We start from the raw sequence: 18,853 nt of genomic DNA, 5'->3' as shown, positions 1-18,853 counted from the left end.
AGTCACTAAATCAAAACCTGATTCTCTCTAATCTAGACATTTAAAGTCATTTCTTTCTTCTGATCAGATTAAACAGTTTAGTACTGCAGTCTTCCTAATATCAGCTTCATGTTGTTCCAAACTCAGTATTACTTTTTCTACTGTGAAACAATTTTTTGTTGTTGTTTAGATTTTAGACTTAATGTCCACCTGTTGTTCATAGAATGAAAGTGGATGGATTCATACTGTCAATCTCTAAAATAGAGCTTTATACAATGATTCATTGTAGCTTCATTTGACTTGCATGATACAGTCCAAGCCATAGGATATTCTCAATGTGAAGAACAGACAAAGTAAATGATGACAAATGGTGAGCTATTTGTAAAAAAAAAAAAAAAAACTAAACTGTTGATTTTGTCATGAACTAACAATACATAATAGCTTTTATTAGTCTTGGTTAATGTTCATTTGTATATTCAGCGTTCAAACTTTTGAGGTCGGAAAGATTTTTGAATGTTTTTGAAAGAAGTCTCTTCTGCTCTCCAAGGCTGCATTAATTCGATAAAAAATACAGGAAATACAGTAATATTTTGAAATATTATTACAGTTTAGATTAACTTTATATTTTAATATTTATATTTTAATTCCTGTGGTAGCAAAAGCTGACAGACTAAAAGTCATTAATCAAACCTTCGGAGTCACATGATCCTTCAGAAATCATTCTAATATGCTGATATCTTTGTGGAAACCATTATACATTTATTTAAGATTCTTTGTCTAATTTATTTCAAATAGAAATATTTTGTCGCTATGCATCGATGGCTAAATAAAATTAATACAACTTTTTAACAATAGTGCATACTAAATATGTTTTAACAAGTTCATGACAGCTAATGCATTCACAATGTTTCAATTGGAGATCATTCGTTAAAAGGACTATGTGTAGTTTTTTAGGTATTTTATTATCTAAAATCAATATTTTTATTCATAAATATGTCCTCAATGGTGTACAAATACCTCTGCCAATTATCTGATTTATCCTCGTAAACGAAGAATTTATTATCTTTATATACATGTGACGGGTAGGTCCACGGAGGATTCCATGTCATCTTGAAAAACTATAATAGAAAAGAGGGTCAAAAACTACTAGGCCAACGCGTTTCCACAACGTGTTTTCATTCAGATCCAGCGTCACGTAACTGAAAGCAGCAGAAACGGAGGAGCAGAGCAGTGAGAGGCGCTATTAGAAGACATCCTGTCATAGCTTTTTGGTACATAACAGCTACCGTAGATGCAACACGCATTGGAAAAAACGAGTCGCTGGAAAGCACAATTCGTTTGAATGCAAAATACAATTTCACCGCTAGATGGGAGAAATTCCTACACAATGTCCCTTTAAGTATCATGTGAAAAATCTCAAACTATTCTTACAGTCCAGCAGATGGCAGAGCCACACAGGATTGATCAGGATTTAGACTTACAGTTGTCCAGGAGGTGGCAGTGTGACCTCTTTCTGACACACGTGTATCACAATGTGGTTTGAGGTGACAGTCTGTTAAGTTGTTCGAAGCAGTTTAAAAGAGAGTGATAGTAGTCACATGAGGTTATGAAACTTTTAACAAGGTAGGCCTATCAATTATTAGCAAGTTTAATTTTCCTAATAAAAAATAAACAAAACTGCATGTGAGTGAAAATAGATGAAAAATAGCCGTCCAGTAAGTTCACAATGCTGGTTAGTACTTTTAATTTTGTTTAATCACCCAGGGTTCCCAAACATCTGCACATGATTGTATTTGCAGATAGGGAAGGGAAGTAGAAGGGGTTTGTTTCTATCAATGAACTGTGCTCATTAAAGACTCTGACACCCTTTTCACTAGGGCTTTTATCGCTCTCATCATCTGTCTCTTCTCTATTTTGCACTTTCACTTCTTTCCGTGTCTTGTTCAGCTTCCCCTCCCATGCCCCAGTTACACTCACAGTGATATCCAGTGTCCTCGTTTCTCTTTTTCACTCTTCGACTACCACCCACTGTATCTCCCTTCTCATTCGCCCGCATCTGAGAACACAGGACAAACTGACGGAGGGCAACAAAGCAAGAAACGCAAAGAATGAAGGGTTGGAGGTGGTAGTAGTGATGGAAAGGGGCTGAAAGAAGAAGCAATACATGATTTGGGAGGGAAGAGGAGTCGTGTACTCTTTTTGAACTGCTGCCTCTGGTTTTAATCAGCTTTGGGATCACAGCCATATTCTTATCAACTGTAATTACGCTGCAGAAATGTAAATAACATTACACAACTGTTTCTGATGAGGCCTGTTGGGACCATGGGTAGACATGCTCCTGCAGAGAGAAAATAGCCAAAAGAAGGGGCCTTGTAGAAAGACAGTGAGGAGGATTTTGGAACATGTGGAGGATTTTGGAACATTTAAAGTCTAAATGATTGCCCGAGAAAAAAGAAAGAAGGAGGGGAAGATAGTTAGCTTATGCTGGAGAATTAACTGGGAATATTATATTATATTATATTATATCATATTATATTATATTATATTGTGTTATATTATATTATATTATATAGCATATAATATATATTTTTTCTTTAAATCGCTAATATTTGCATAACTTCCCAACATCTAGAAATAGTGTACAGCTATAACTTGCAAAGATAAGTGAGTTAGAAGAATTAGATGAGTAGACATTGAAAATGGCTCTCTCTTGACTTGTGGTTTGTTATGGTTATGGAGAGTGTGTTAGTGTGACTCCATTCCCAGCTGAGGAAAGACACAGATGAGGTCATTAACACAGCTCACAGCTCACTATCTCTAGCACTGGCGCAACCCAGAAGCCCTCATGTGCTTCCCTCTGGTAGAGTGAAGCAATCTAGACTCAAGTGAGTTTAGTGAATCTGTGCCCGGATGATTTAGAAGATTTAGAACATGTAGTCTTGGTCTGTGTGTCTAAAACATATCTTCTAAACCTGAGTAGTGAAACTGCAGATACTTTTAAATACAGATGCATTGCAAACAATTACTGAGATGACCCAAGATCTAGATTTCTTTAATTTTGAATTTGTCTTTATTAGGGCAAAATGTGAACTATATTTCTAGAGACTTGCAGTTTCAGATCAGTCCCTTTTTGTCAAATTTCAGATTTGTGTCATTGTCTTAAATACGGAGTTTCTGGTCTCATGTGTTCTCTCTGCCTTTCTACAAATGGGTGGTTTGAGCACATTTTCTTTCTTTCAACCCTTTCTTTCCATGTCTTGCTTCTCTCTTTCTCTCTTCCTCTTTTTCCAGAGTAAATTGATGAGTTGAATTCACTCTCAAAACTCTGAACAATGTTGTATTGCTGCCAAACCTGAGCTCATATTTCTCCTGCACAACAGCATCTTTCCTTCCATCTTTTGCTTTTTCTTAGTCCGTCTTTTTGTCTGCATTGCTCTCCATTCTAACCTATTTTTACATCTGTTAGACTGCTGGCTCTGAACATCTTTATTTCTGTAAATTGTCAGTGCATCTAATTGCAAAATTCTTATAAAACGTCTTGATTTAGATGTAGAAAGCAGCAGGTCAAACCCTTGTTTTAAAGTTCTCCACAGCCCCTTTGTTTTATATTATTATTTATTTGAAAGAATTAAATAGCAGTTTTATGTCTATCCTTGTATTGTTCAACTGGTTGATATTAGAAAGTAATTAGTAATACAGAACTTTTTAGAGAGAGTAATTAACACAGGAATCTAATCACATTGTGAAGAAGCTAGTAATTAATTACTTTTTTGACTTATCTGACACTAATTGTGAGATCAAATTTAAAATGAGATACAAAGTCACAATATGAGATATTGAGTTGCAACAATGTTGGAATTACAAGAAAGTCAACTGAGAAATGAAGTCACAATTACAGGAACATTACACACATTGGGGCATAATTACATTTTCTGGTTGGTAACAGATTTCCATAACAGTCATAAATTACTATCACACCGTAGGGGTCATGAAATGCTTGTTTTGTACAATTCAAGTAATTTCTATACACACATACCATTAACATTTTTGGGCTGATTCCCAGGATTTTTTTATGTTTTTTGGTCCCACATTATATTAGTTGTCTTTAACTTAATGTTTAAATTTATCAGGTGATAACTACTTGGTTACCCACGTAACCTCAGTTCCCTGAGTTAGGGAACGAAGTATTTCATAGCTATACGCAGTGGGAAAACTCCTTTTCCTCGATTTACTGAAACCTATATGTAAAACGCATTTGCAGCTGCACAGCTCGCCCATTGAGCGTCTAGCTCGCTCATAGGCTGTGCTGCAGCAACTGCACATCCAACGGCGCCCCCGTCATAGGGGCGAGGCATCAGCCTATATTAGTTCCAGAATTCGCCCTTATAGCAGGTTTATACGACTGAAGCGACAACTATCCAGTTAAAACAGTGCGGCCGTCTATGCAATACTTTGTTCCCTAACTCAGGGAACTGAGGTTACGTGAGTAACCAAGTAGTTCCCTTTCGAACGGTCACTTCGTATTGCGTAGCTATACGCACTGGGAACGCAATGTAAAACGCCGCACTGAGTAACTGGTTGCCACTGCAACTCAGGATCCCTGAGCATACAGAACAAGCCATAACCCACATAATTATGTATATACCAGACCAGACACCGTCAGGCCTTGGAGAATACATCAGTAATCACAACATATCATACCCATAGACCCCGACACCGTCTGGGTCATAGAATATGATAACACCACCAGCCTAAGCGGGTTTGTAATGTGAAAATATAACTGACAAAAAGCGAGTTTTATATATATATGTGAATGTGGTTGTGCACAGTAACAATTAATGATTAGACCGGACTCTGTCGGGCCCTAATCATACCGAAAGCACCCTTGCCTGCAGGGAAGGTACTTCCATATTATAGAATTTCATAAATGTGGACGGCGAGGTCCAGCCAGCCGCATCACAAATGTCTTGAATGGGAAAGCCAGATCACCACGCCCACGACGAGGCTATGCCTCTGGTCGAATGGGCTTTGACACCTATAGGGCAAACCTGATCCACTGAGGTATAAGCCATAGAAATGGCCTCCACTATCCATCTAGACAGTCTCTGCTTAGTGACAGGATCCCCCTTGGATCGACCACCAAAGCAGACAAAAAGTTGATCTGATTGCCTAAACAACGCAGAACGCTCCAGATAGATTCTCAGCGCCCTGACAGGGCAGAGAAGATTAACCTCCCCATCCTCTGTGGAAGGGGGAAGGGCTAACAATGTCACCACATGTGCTCTGAACTGCGTTGAGAGCACTTTGGGTACATAACCATGCCTGGGCTTGAGGGTGACTTTGGAGTCATCAGGACCAAACTCCAGACATGCCAGGCTCACAGAGATAGCCTGCAGATCTCCCACTCGCTTGATAGATGCCAATGCCAACAGGAGAGCAGTCTTCACCGAGAGAGGTTTAAGATCAACCGAATGGAGTGGTTCCAAAAGGTGGACCCCTCAAAGCCCCTAGGACCGTAGAGAGGTCCCATGATGGCCCAGAAGGAGGTCTGGAGGGGTTAATCCTCCTAGCACCCTTCAGAAATCTCACGACCAGGTCGTTTCTTCCCAGTGACTGGCCCGCTTCCAGAACATGGTGTGCTGCAATGGCGGCCACATACACCTTGAGTGTGGACGGGGAGTGACCCGCGTCCATCAGCTCCTGTAGGAATGAGAGAACTACCGATATCTCACATGACTCTGGGTCTAAATGGTTTTTCGAGCACCAGCTGGAAAAAAACGGCCATTTCAAAGCATAAAGGCGCCGAGTCGACAGGGCCCTAGCTTCCGACATAGTGTTCAACACTTTCACAGGAAGGTCCCTGGATACCCCCCGTTTAAGGGCCACACATGGAGGGCCCATAGGTCGGGTCGCGGATGCCACAACAGTCCCTTCACCTGGTTGAGGAGGTCTTTCCTTGTCGGGACAGGCCATGGAGCTGTGTCCAATAACTGAACTAGCTCCGGAAACCACGGCTTGGATTTCCAAAGAGGAGCCACCAGAAGGACTGGGCACTCGCACTCTCTGACCCGTTTGATGACTTGTGGAATCATCCGAATCAGAAAGAGCTTTATTGCCAAGTGTGCTTGCACACACAAGGAATTTTCCTTGGTACTGAAGCTTCCAGTGTCCATATACAAATATAGATACAACAAGAAACATAGTAATACAAATTCTACAAATAAAATTATTAAAACAAATATGAAAATACTATAAAAATATATGGTCACAGTTGGGTTTTGTCAGAATAAACATTTACAGATTATGAACATATTTACAGTATTTTGAATAGTACGAACAAATATAAATAAATATAAATATCACCTGAATTTTTAAGATATTGCACTAAACAGTGGGAGTATTGCACTTACAGGCATATGCCTTGGGAGATATGTTAACTGTTCAGAAGGGAAATGGCCTGTGGGAAGGAACTGTTCCTGTGCCGAGAAGTTCTAGTGGCCAGTGATCTGAGTCTCCGTCTTGACGGTAACAGTTCAAACAGGAGGTGTCCAGGGTGAGTGGAGTCTGTGATGATTTTACCTGCTCTCTTCCTCACTCTGAAAAGAGTACAGGTCCTGGAGGGATGGCAGGGGGGCACCAATGATCCTCTCCGCAGTCCGGACTGTCCTTTGTAGTCTCCTGATGTCTGATTTGGTAGCTGAACCAAACCAGACAGTGATGGAAGTGCATAAAACAGACTCAATGACGGCTGAGTAGAACTGAATCAGCAGCTCCTGTGGCAAGTTGAACTTCCTCAGCTGGCGAAGGAAGTACAGTCTCTGCTGGGCCTTTTTCACAGTGGAGTCGGTGTGATTGTCTCACTTCAGGTCCTGAGAGATGGAAGTGCCCAGGAACCTGAATGACTCCACTGCTTCCACAGTGCTGTTCATGATGGTGAGTGGGGGGAGTGCTGGGCTGTTCCTCCTGAAGTCCACGATCATCTCCACTGTTTTGAGTGTGTTCAGCTCAAGGTTGTTATAACAGCAACAGACAGCCAGCTGTTCAGGCAGACTCGTCACCGTTTTGGATGAGACCGATGACAGTGGTGTCGTCTGCAAATTTCAGAAAGGGATGAAAGGGATCCAGCAAGGGTCCAGTGATGTCCTTCAGGTGGGCCAGCACCAGCCTTTCAAATGACTTCATGACCACAGACGTGAGAGCGACAGGTCTGTAGTCATTAAGTCCAGTGATTTGGTTTTTTTTGGGGACAGGAATAATAGTGTAGCGTTTGAAGCAGCAGGGATCTGCGTGAAGACCAGGGCCAGTTGTTCAGCACAGGCTTTAAAACAAGCAGATGAGATGCCGTCTGGGCCTGAGGCTTTCCTAGTCTTCTGTTTTTTGAAGACTCGGCTCACGTCCTCCACACAGACCTTAAGCTCAGGTTGGATAGCAGGAGGGGGGAGTAATGGGGGTGCAGGAGGTGATGGTGAATGTGTGAAGTACAGATCAGACCGGGTGTGTGGTGTAAATGAGGGCTTTTCAAACCTGCAATAAAATGAGTTTAAATCATCAGCCAGGTGTTGATTGTCTACAGATCGGGGCGATGGTGACTTGTAGTTGGTGATGTTCCTCAGGCCATTCCAGACTGATGATGGGTCGTTGGATGAAAACTGTTTTTTCAGTTTTTACAGAGTAGCTTCTTTTAGCAACTCTGATCTCCTTTGTCAGTCTGTTTCTGGCCTGGTTATACAAGATTTTATCCCCACTTCTCTAGGCATCCTCTTTGGCACGACGAAGGTGTTTGAGTTTCCCAGTAAACCATGGTTTATCATTAGTAAATGATAAGAATGTCCCGGTAGGAATGCATGTATCCTCACAGAAATTTATATATGATGTTACAGTATCTGTGAGCTGATCAAAAACAGTCCAATCAGTGCAATCAAAGCAGGCCTGTAGATTCTGCTCTGCTTCATTGGTCCATCTTTTTACTGTCCTTATTACAGGTTTAGCTGATTTCAGTTTCTGCCTGTAGGTCGGTATGAGATGAACCAAACAGTGATCAGAGAGCCCCAAAGCTGCCCGTGGGACGGAGTGATACGCATTTTTTTATTGTGGTGTAACAGTGGTCCAGTATATTACTGTCTCTGGTTGACATGTAACGTGCTGTCTGTATTTTGGTAGTTCACGGGAAAGATTTGCTTTGTTAAAATCCCCAAGAATGATTAAAAGAGAGTCAGGATACCTTTGTTCTGTTTCAGCTATTTTTTCAGCCAGCTGTTGTAGCGCTTGGCTCACACACACGTCTGGAGGGATGTATACATTCACGAGAATGAAAGAGGAAAACTCCCGAGGCGAGTAGAGGTGTTTACAGTTTATGAAATGTGCCTCTAAATTAGGAGAGCACATCTTCTTCAGTGTTGTTACATCTGAACACCAACTTTCGTTAATGTAGAAACACAATCTACCACCTCTTGTTTTCCCCGTTAGCTCCGCGATGCGATCCGCTCGGAACAGCTGGAAGCCCGGCAGATGTATTGCGTTGTCCGGTATGGCTTCACTCAGCCAGGTTTCAGTGAAGCACAGAGCAGCAAGGTTTAAAAAATCTTTTTAGTGCGGGTGAGGAGAAGAAGTTCGTCCATTTTGTTAGGAAGGGATCGGAGATTCGCAAGATGAATATTGGGGAGTGCAGTGCGCAGGCCGCGCTCGCGGAGTTTAACCAGCGCGCCGGCTCGCTTCCTGTGTTTGCGTCTGACCGGGCGTTTAAACAACAACGCTGCCCCTCCGACGAGAATGTCCTGCAAGACGTCTGATTAAACAAAAACTGTAGAAAAGTTATCTGGTTTGTGTTTCCTAATGTCCAGTAGTTCGTTTTTTGTGAAACTGATAGGAAAAGAATGACTAAACGCAGAACAAACGAACAAAAACAACTCAATAGCTGGAGAGCTCCACACCGAGGCAGCCATCCGCGGCACCATCTTGATCGCATCGCATCGAGACGGGGGGGAAAGCATACAGGGGGCGGTTGGGCCAGAGGTGGGCCAACGCGTCCCTGTCCTTCGAGAAGAACATTTTGCAGTGGGTGTTGTTTTTCGAGGCGAACAGGTCGATTTCGGCCCTGCCAAACCCCTCCCATATTAGACTGATCGTCTGTGGGTTCAGGGACCACTCGCCGAGGGGAGTGTTGCCCCGTGAGAGCATATCTGCGCCCACATTCTAGTCGCCCGGGATATGCGCAGCCCTCAAAGAGCTCAGATTGGTCTGTGCCCATAAGAGGAGATCTCTCGCCATAGCGTGCAGGTCGCCTGACCTGACGCGCCCCTGGCGATTTATGTAGGCCAGCACTGACATGTTGTCCGTGCGGACTTAAGACGTGATGACCCCTGAGGTTCAACAGAAATGCCTTCAGGGCCAAACCATCTGCTTTCATTTCCAGACAGTTGATGTGTAAGCTCTGCTCCGTGCTCAACCAGAGGCCGGATTCAGGCGCGCCCTCGTGTAGTGCCCCCCAACCCAGGTTGGACGCATCTGTAAAGACCACTTTCCTTCTGGAAATTGTCCCCATTGTCACACCCTCTTGGAACCAGTCCTGAGCCCGCCAGGGAACCAGGGTCCTTAAACAACCGTGATTCACTCTGATGCGCAGGCTGCCTGACTGCCGTGCATGTGTTGGCACCCGGCGTTTTAGCCAGTGCTGCAGCAGGCGCATGTGCAGTAATCCCATACGGAGTACTGGTGATGCTGCTGCAATTACACCAAGCAGTTTCTGAAATTTCTTCAGCGGCGAGCGCTCGCACTGAGAGCGAGCGCCCATGCATGGGTTGGCACACGCCATTTCATCCAGTGCTGCAGCGGGCGCATGTACAGTAACCCCATACGGAGTACTGGTGATGCTGCTGCCATTAGAGTCTAATGAGATTGGCATGCACTAGCAGGCCGCTCATCCGCCGACAGAGAGTGCATTCTCTGCATGGTAGAGTCCCAGGCATGAAATGCAGCTTGCGTGTTCGTCGGCCTCGTGCAGCTTGCATCCGCACGTGGCGCAGGTCTTAACACGAGGCATATAGAACAATGCTCATACAGATATAAAAACATAATAAACAGATTTTGAAAAGGATATCGCCGGATAGCCACAGGAGAGACGGCGTCAGGAGAAACACGGCTGAGAAGGTGTAATCTGCTGAACTTGTAGCTCGCTCTGGCTGAAGGAATTGTTCGACGAAGAAGGCTCAATAAACGGTCAGAGACGTGATGTTGTCGCTGAAGGAGTCAAATCTGCTATAATGGCAAATTCAGGGACTAATATAGGCTGATTCCTCGCCCCTATGACGGGCTCTGACGTGCAATGACGTACAGTGATCTCATTGGTCTCAGAGGCGCCCGCGCCATTGGATGTGCAGTTGCTGCAGCACAGCCTATGAGTGAGCTAGATGCTCAGTGGGCGAGCTGTGCAGCTGCAAATGCGTTTTTCATATAGGTTTTAGTAAATCGAGGAAAAGGAGTTTTCCCACTGCGTATAGCTACGCAATACGAAGTGACCGTTCGAAAGGGAACTGGTATTTATTGTGTACATACGTGTTTTTAAATTGTAGTTATATTTTAAAAATACCTGAATGTAAGTATAGCTGTAATTAATTCTCTAATTATATGTGTAATTACTAATGGTGGGCATAGATACATTTTTTTAATCTAGATTAATCTCACTGTAATCTTGTAATTAATCTAGATTAATCTAGATTAAAATGGCTCATTTGAATTCTGCCGAAAACATTCAGAATATGTGTGTTGTACCCAAATAAATAACCTTGCAGGTAGTTTGTAAGATAGGCAGGGGTGGAGCTAGACTCTCAGTACAGTACGACCCTCTGCTACCAAGTCATTTTAAAATTAAAACCGTAAAAAAACCTGTAAAATATCTGATGAATGCATATGTAATAATGTGTCACTTGTTGAGCCAAGTAAGCTTATGTTAAATAAAACACAGAGACTATCTCGTTCTTTTCTTTTTAATGCGCCCAATTTATATTTTCTCTCCATTTTCGTAACTATTCTCTACATTATACATTCGCTCCTCACGCCACCCACTGTACTCCTGAGGCAAGTAGGCCTTATACACTGTGTTTCGGTTCATTTATGACTCACAAGACGAGCTCCAGTTCACGTGCCGGCGCCTCCGTGTCGTGATTATCTATTGTCTGCTATATTTACTTCTTATTTATTAAATCCAGGCAATTGGTTGATGAAACATTGATTGAAATTAAGATACAATTAATACAAAATTAAATTCACCTTAATTAAAGGCTTTCTGTTTGATGTCTCTGTGAAAGTTTTAAAGCAGTCTTCAGTGCCGCTTTCAGAGCGCTCACGTCCGTAACTGGGAACTGTCACGTAACATTGTTTTTCCCACATAAATGCGTCACGAAAAATAAGACAAAAGGTCCGTTACGGATGTGTATTTCCCTCATATTAAATATAAAACGCATATACTGACATTTTTCTAATGTCTGGACTCCTTTATTAAGGGAGTATGGATAAACAGACGTTTCAATATATTGATATTAAATGCCCCCTACAGTGCAATTCGGCTAGGTATACATCTGCGCTAAAATATCAAGGTGAAAGACATCATAGCTTGCGTAGTATAGACCCAGCTCCCAACCCAACTTTGAGAATAGATTAACGGCGATATTTTATTTATCGCCCGATAAGAGTCTCACGTTAACACAGCACGTTAACGCCGATAACGGCCCACAACTAGTAATTACATTTTTTAAATATTTTAAAAAGTAATTTATTCCTGTCATGGAAAAGTTTAATTTCCTCCAGAAATCATTCTAATATGCTGATTTGGTGCTCAAGAAATATTTCTTCTAATTATCAATGTTGAAAACAGTTAGCTGCTTAATATTTTTTTCAGGATACTTGTATGCATTTATTTTAAATTGAAATCTTTTGTCACATTATAAAATATTCACTGTAACTTTAGATCAATTGAAGGCACCCTTGATGAATAAAACGGTAGTGTAATAATTATTAACAATTAGAATTACTGCACATTTAACTACGATCTATTGCCACGTACAATACAGCTGTAATCCGACACAGATTTGTTGAAGTTGTTGAGTTGTGTATGTGTATATAGGCTTCTATAGGCTTTCAACAATGCAGATTACAGGTCTTATCATGTTTGTGTACTGTATGTCTGTTATGTGTTTTCAGCGCCGGTTTGTCAGAAGCGTCCTGCACCTGCAGTCTTTAGAAAATAAGCCATTGAAAATGTCTTTCATAACATGTTATATAAGCTTGGATGAGACTAAACAGACGTTTCCTTACACCACCCGTCTACTGCAGCATGACAGAGAACTGCCCTGCACAACACATGCGCACCATCATTTCAGATGCAACGATACACTGTTCTTTTCTACATTCATGAGTCATGACACAATATTGAAAAGTCGTCTTCTGTCCCCTTTTAAGCTAACAAAACAGAGCCAGTTTTGACTAAACCAAACAGGGCTGTGCTGTGTCCACTATCTTCCAATCGGGGCTGCTTTCTTGTGGTCCAACCCAAACGGAAGAAACTATTTGTTCATTTCTAATTAGGGGCAGGAAATGTTTGTTCATATTGGATTGGGTGGGCCTCCTTCAGATTTCTTGGCACATTTACACAAACTATTTAAGCATCCTGTTTAAATTTCTCCTCTCTGAATGAACAAAATACACAAGTGGGCTTTTGTACACTTACATGAGAACTTTGTTCATCAAAAGTCATGGCTTAAAACAATTTGTGTCAGTCAGGCAATGTGGAGTATGTCAGTGTGATATTTCTGGCGGCACTTCATTATGTATTCTGCATTAAATACCAACCACCACTTCACTATTAAGGTTCATTTAATATATCTATATTCTGATTGATTTAGTATACTATTATTGTCATTAATCTCCCTGCATAATGCTTAAGAAGTATGGCTACAATAATATTGGCACAAAATAACAAGGTCCTTTCTTGCAAGTACTTTAAAACTCTGTGATTCATTTAAATGTCTTCAAATTCAAACCTAATGTTGTCCCGCACTGTGCTACAGATATTAATTATATATACATCAAATCATGTGGCATACTGTGTGATATATGCTTTTACATTTATAAGTTTATAAAAAAAAATCGAACAAAATAAATCAACAAAATACGAGGGATCTTATTTATATCTAATGTATAGACACTTGAAGGTCGGAGCTTTTAACTTGAGCAAATAAGAAACTACCTAGAAACCCTCTTCAATCTCAATTCCTACACTACAACAGTCTAGAATGATGTTGTTGACGTTTGCACTGGCAAGCATCACTTCTGTACTGTGCAATTGTTGAATACTGTATATAAAATACAGTGATTCCATAGTCACACAGTGGCTGGTGTAAAGAAGTGCATGAAGTAGGAAATACTACAGGTCCTTCTCAAAAAATTAGCATATTGTGATAAAGTTCATTATTTTCCATAATGTAATGATAAAAATTAAACTTTCATATATTTTAGATTTATTGCACACCAACTGAAATATTTCAGGTCTTTTATTGTTTTAATACTGATGATTTGGGCATACAGCTCATGAAAAAATTGCTATCTCAAAAAATTACTATATTTCATCCGACCAATAAAAGAAGTGTTTTTAATACAAAAAAAGTCAACCTTCAAATAATTATGTTCAATTATGCACTCAATACTTGGTCGGGAATCCTTTTGCAGAAATGACTGCTTCAATGCGGCGTGGCATGGAGGCAATCACCCTGTGGCACTGCTGAGGTGTTATGGAGGCCCAGGATGCTTCGATAGCGGCCTTAAGCTCATCCAGAGTGTTGGGTCTTGCGGCTATCAACTTTCTCTTCACAATATCCCACAGATTCTCAATGGGGTTCAGGTCAGGAGAGTTGGCAGGCCAATTAAGCACAGTAATACCATGGTCAGTAAACCATTTACCAGTGGTTTTGGCACTGTGAGCAGGTGCCAGGTCGTGCTGAAAAATGAAATCTTCATCTCCATAAAGCTTTTCAGCAGATGGAAGCATGAAGTGCTCCAAAATCTCCTGATGGCTAGCTGCATTGACCCTATCCTTGATAAAACACAGTGGACCAACACCAGCAGCTGACATGGCACCCCAGACCATCACTGACTGTGGGTACTTGACACTGGACTTCAGGCATTTTGGCATTTCCTTCTCCCCAGTCTTCCTCCAGACTCTGGCACCTTGATTTCCGAATGACATGCAAAATTTGCTTCCATCCGAAAAAAGTACTTTGGACCACTGAGCAACAGTCCAGTGCTGCTTCTCTGTAGCCCAGGTCAGGCGCTTCTGCCGCTGTTTCTGGTTCAAAAGTGGCTTGACCTGGGGAATGCGGCGTCTTTAGCCCATTTCCTGCACACGCCTCTGCATGGTGGCTCTGGATGTTTCTACTCCAGACTCAGTCCACTGCTTCCGCAGGTCCCCCAAGGTCTGGAATCGGTCCTTCTCCACAATCTACCTCAGGGTCCGGTCACCTCTTCTCGTTGTGCAGCGTTTTTTGCCACACTTTTTCCTTCCCACAGACTTCCCACTGAGGTGCCTTGATACAGCACTCTGGGAACAGCCTATTTGTTCAGAAAATGAGATAGGCATTTTGGGTTTTCATGAGCTGTATGCCAAAATCATCAGTATTAAAACAATAAAAGACCTGAAATATTTCAGTTGCTGTGCAATGAATCTAAAATATATGAAAGTTTAATTTTTATCATTACATTATGGAAAATAATGAACTTTATCACAATATGCAAATTTTTTGAGAAGGACCTGTATAAAAACAGTCTTAACTTAAGAAATTACTGGAGAATTAAGGAGAATTAGCTATTACAACCAATTAACTCAAAGACGGTACAGGACAAAGAACTAATGAGAACTCAGGGTTTAAATACAGATTTGCTCAAATTTGTTGGTACGTCTCCACAGAAAATGAAGAACGCACAATTTTTTTTTTCTATGATAGTTTACTGATACCTCAGTTGAAGTGTTTTCATAAAATTGAATCAAAGACTATGGATATACAGAGACGGTGCACTCCTATTACTTATGAATGGGAGAAACTGCAACGGACAGTATGGCAGAATAAGTCCCGCCTTCAAAATTAAAGAGCCAATCTCTAATTGGCAAAGTCACTGCAGCTGCCGTTAGAAGCTCTGGTTCCCATGCAAACCTGAGAGACTCGCGCTTAGGACTGCACATGGGCATTGGCTGGTCTGGTCTGAAAACTAAGCTTTTTTTAGCGCTTTTTGAGCGTAGGAAACAACATTTAACACACAATTTTCTTTAAAATAATTTGAAACTGACAAAAGTAATTGGCATCCATCATTGTTTATTCCATATTTAATAAAAATTAGACTTTGCTTTTGATTTTTTTATTCAACATAATATTGCAAATAATAAAACAAATGAAAATGGCATGGACAAAAATGATGGGACCACTAACCTAATATTTTGTTGCACAACCTTTAGAGGCAATCACTGCAATCAAACGTTTTCTGTACCTCTCAATGAGACTTCTGCACCTGTTCACAGGTAGTTTGGCCCACTCTTCCTTAGCAAACTGCTCCAGCTGTCTCAGGTTTGATCTGCAGGTCCTTCTCCAGACTGCAAGTTTCAGCTCCTTCCATAGATGTTTGATGGCATTCAAATCAGGACTCATAGAAAGCCACTTCAGAATAGTCCAATGTTTTGTTCTTATCCATTCTTGGGTGCTTTTAGCTGTGTGTTTTGGGTCATTATCCTGTTGGAGGACCCATGACCTGCGACGGAGACAGAGCTTTCTGACACTGGGCAGTACGTTTCGCTCCAGAATGCCTTGATAGTCTTGAGATCTCATTGTGCCCTGCACAGATTCAAGGCACCCTGTGCCAGACGCAGCAAAGCAGCCCCAAAACATAAACGAGCCGCCTCCATGTTTCACTGTAGGTAGGGTGTTCTTTTCTTTGAAAGCTTCATTTTCCGTTTGTGAACATAGAGCTGTTGTGACCTGCCAAAAAGCTCCAGTTTTGAATCATCTGTAAAAGGACATTCTACCAGAAGGATTGTGGCTTGTCAATATGCATTTTAGCAAATTCCAGTCTGGCTTTTTTATGTTTTTCTTTCAAAAGTGGAGTCCTCCTGGGTCTTCTTCCTTGGTGCCCACTTTCGCTCAAAAAGCAACGGATGGTACAATCAGAAACTGACGTACCTTTACCTTGGGAGTTCAGCTTGGATCTCTTTGGCAGTTATCCTTGGTTCTTTTTCTACCATTCGCACTATCCTTCTTTTCAATCTTGGGTCAATTTTCCTCTTGCGGCTGCGCCCAGGGAGGTTGGCTACAGTTCCAACTTCTTAATAATATTTGCAACTGTTGTCACAGGAACATCAAGCTGCTTGGAGATGGTCTTGTAGCCTTTACCATGCTTGTCCATTATTTTCTTTCTGATCTCCTCAGACAACTCTCTCCTTTGCTTTCTCTGGTCCATGTTCAGTGTGGTGCACACAATTATACCAAACAGCACAGTGACTACTTTTCTCCAAGATTGGAGACATGTGTGATACTAATTAAAGAAACGAATTAGATTGAAAATCACTATAATCCAATTATTTGTTATCTTTTCTAAGGGGTTCCAACAAATGTGTCCAGGCCATTTTAGAATATATTTGTAGAATAAGCAATAATTCATCTCTGTTAACAGCTTCTTTGCTTTATTCTATGACATATCAAAGGCATGCAAGTATACATGATGAACTAGCTTTTATTTTCATTATTTTTAATTAAGCATTATTTCACTGAGCTGTAAGGGTACCAACAAATTTGAGCACGTCTGTACATATGGAGTAATGAAGAAACTTATTGAACAACAGGCGAACGAAATCAGTAACTATGAGAACAAACTAGTGAACTAATGACAGAGAACATAGGCAAACAGAAACTGAACAGAAACAGGACGTACACGTTACAGATTAGATTAACGGCCAGATTTACTGACAGCTTGCTTCAGCGCCAACCCTCTTTTGGTGTTAAAAAACTACTGTCAGGATTTACTAAAGGCACGCAGTGAAAAAATAGCAATGATAAGGCGACTGACCTTATTGCATATACATTTGTAGGAGTTTCCCTTTCTGACGCAAAATTTATGAGATGGGAGAGTATTTAAATAAATCATGCAATGTGATTTACTTAGGTTTGTGGTAGTTTATGAGATTGATTTACTGCCATTTGTGCCATTATTTAACGCCCAAAAAAAGCATATCTTATACCATTTTTTTGTGCTTGACATGACTTATATTTGCCGTATGCGGGGGAACCGCAGAGAACAGAGAATTTTCTCACTTGTGTTAATTTTTTTGGAATGCCATAGGAAGATTACACTCACCTGATTATCATCGGCTTTGTTTGTTTGCGACTCTACGCTAATTTGCGCTGCTCTTTGTAGATTGCGTTGGTCAAAATGGAAATGAGCTACAGCATCTGTGTTCTTTAATTCTCCACTCCCATCGACGCTTTTATGGGATCACAGTCTCACGCTAATTTACCCTGTTTAGTCAATCTGGCCCTAAGTGATCATTTAGCAAAGAATAAGATATATGATTTAATATGATGTACCTTAAACAAAGACTTACAGTAATTGTGTGTGTTTTTATGTTTTGTTTCCTTATAATCCATTGACCTTTGCTTAGCAAAGCTAAGTGTGAGTGGGTGTGTGAAACTTTTTGGACCCATGAATCAGCTATATGATTGGTGCAAAAAAGCAGGCCTTATGCCCACAAGAACACCATCACCATGGTCAAAGATTGAGCTGGACCTCTGGTCTCGTTATGGGGGTGTTTGCTTCTGCAGGAAGTGGAAATCTAGACAGTATGAAGGACATAATGGATTCTTTGATGTCTCAGGGCATTTTGGCAGAGCGTATGGTGCCTTCTGTGCATAGACTGAAACTTGTTGATCAGTGGACTTTCAAGCAGGTCAATGATCCCAAGTATATATCCAAATCTACCCAAACCTGGTTCAGGGCTCGGTCCTACAATGTTCTCAAATGGCATGCTTAGTCTCCAGATTTAAATCTCATTGAAAATCTTTGGTGGGATTCTGAGAGAGCGGTGGCAACATGAAAACCAAAGATTATCAGTGATCTGAAAGCTTTTGCGCATGAGGTATTGGCTAAGATTCCACTAGAGAGGTGACAGAAGCTTTAATGCACTTAGAGGCAACATTTATTGAAGGTTATAAAAAGTAAAGGATTTGCTTCAAAGTTTGATGTTTTGGGGTTGTTTAGAGACATTTTTTAACAGAGTAACTTAACATTCTCAGAATTAAACAAATGTGTATTAATAAACTTTCTATGATAGTTTACTGATACCTCAGTTGAAGTGTTTTCATAAAATTGAATCAAAGACTATGGATATACAAAGACGGTGCACTCCTATTACTTATGAATGGGAGAAACAGAAATAGGACTGCACATGGGGATTGGCTGGTCTGGTCTGAAAACTAAGCTTTTTTTAGCACTATTTGAGCGTAGCAAACAACATTTATAGCTCAATTTATGTCAGATTGTGTTGCTGATTTTAAAATATGTTATTAAATGTGAGTTTGGCAAGCAGTTTTTCAGTTTTCAGTATTCCCCTATTCAAATAGATAGGACTTGATCTTGGGTGCCCGAAATAGCTGCCCAGAGGCATTGCACATATGGCTTCTGAGTGAACAGACTTTCCTTGAAAGGGACTATGATTTTCTCTACAACAGCAGAATGTCTTTCTGGTCAGAGGTGTTGAATAATTTTAAATTTGACAACTTTTTGTGGGTTGTTGAATAAGTGGTCAATAACTGCTAAAATATGGTAATTATATATAATATTTATTATA

General features: G+C 41.0%; 1 protein-coding gene across 2 annotated transcripts in view; it reads left to right on the top strand.

Annotated features, from left to right (window-relative positions):
- Positions 1–18,853, top strand: part of prkcea (protein kinase C, epsilon a) — a 72,294-nt gene that overhangs the window by 34,288 nt on the left and 19,153 nt on the right. The window lies entirely within an intron of this gene.

Source organism: Siphateles boraxobius, unplaced genomic scaffold, assembly GCF_051911475.1.
Source record: "Siphateles boraxobius isolate OS27281-9 unplaced genomic scaffold, OSU_SipBor_1 46, whole genome shotgun sequence".
Lineage (NCBI taxonomy): Eukaryota > Metazoa > Chordata > Actinopteri > Cypriniformes > Leuciscidae > Siphateles > Siphateles boraxobius.
The sequence above is the reverse complement of the archived record's forward strand: the minus strand, read 5'-3'. Positions and strand labels throughout refer to the sequence as shown.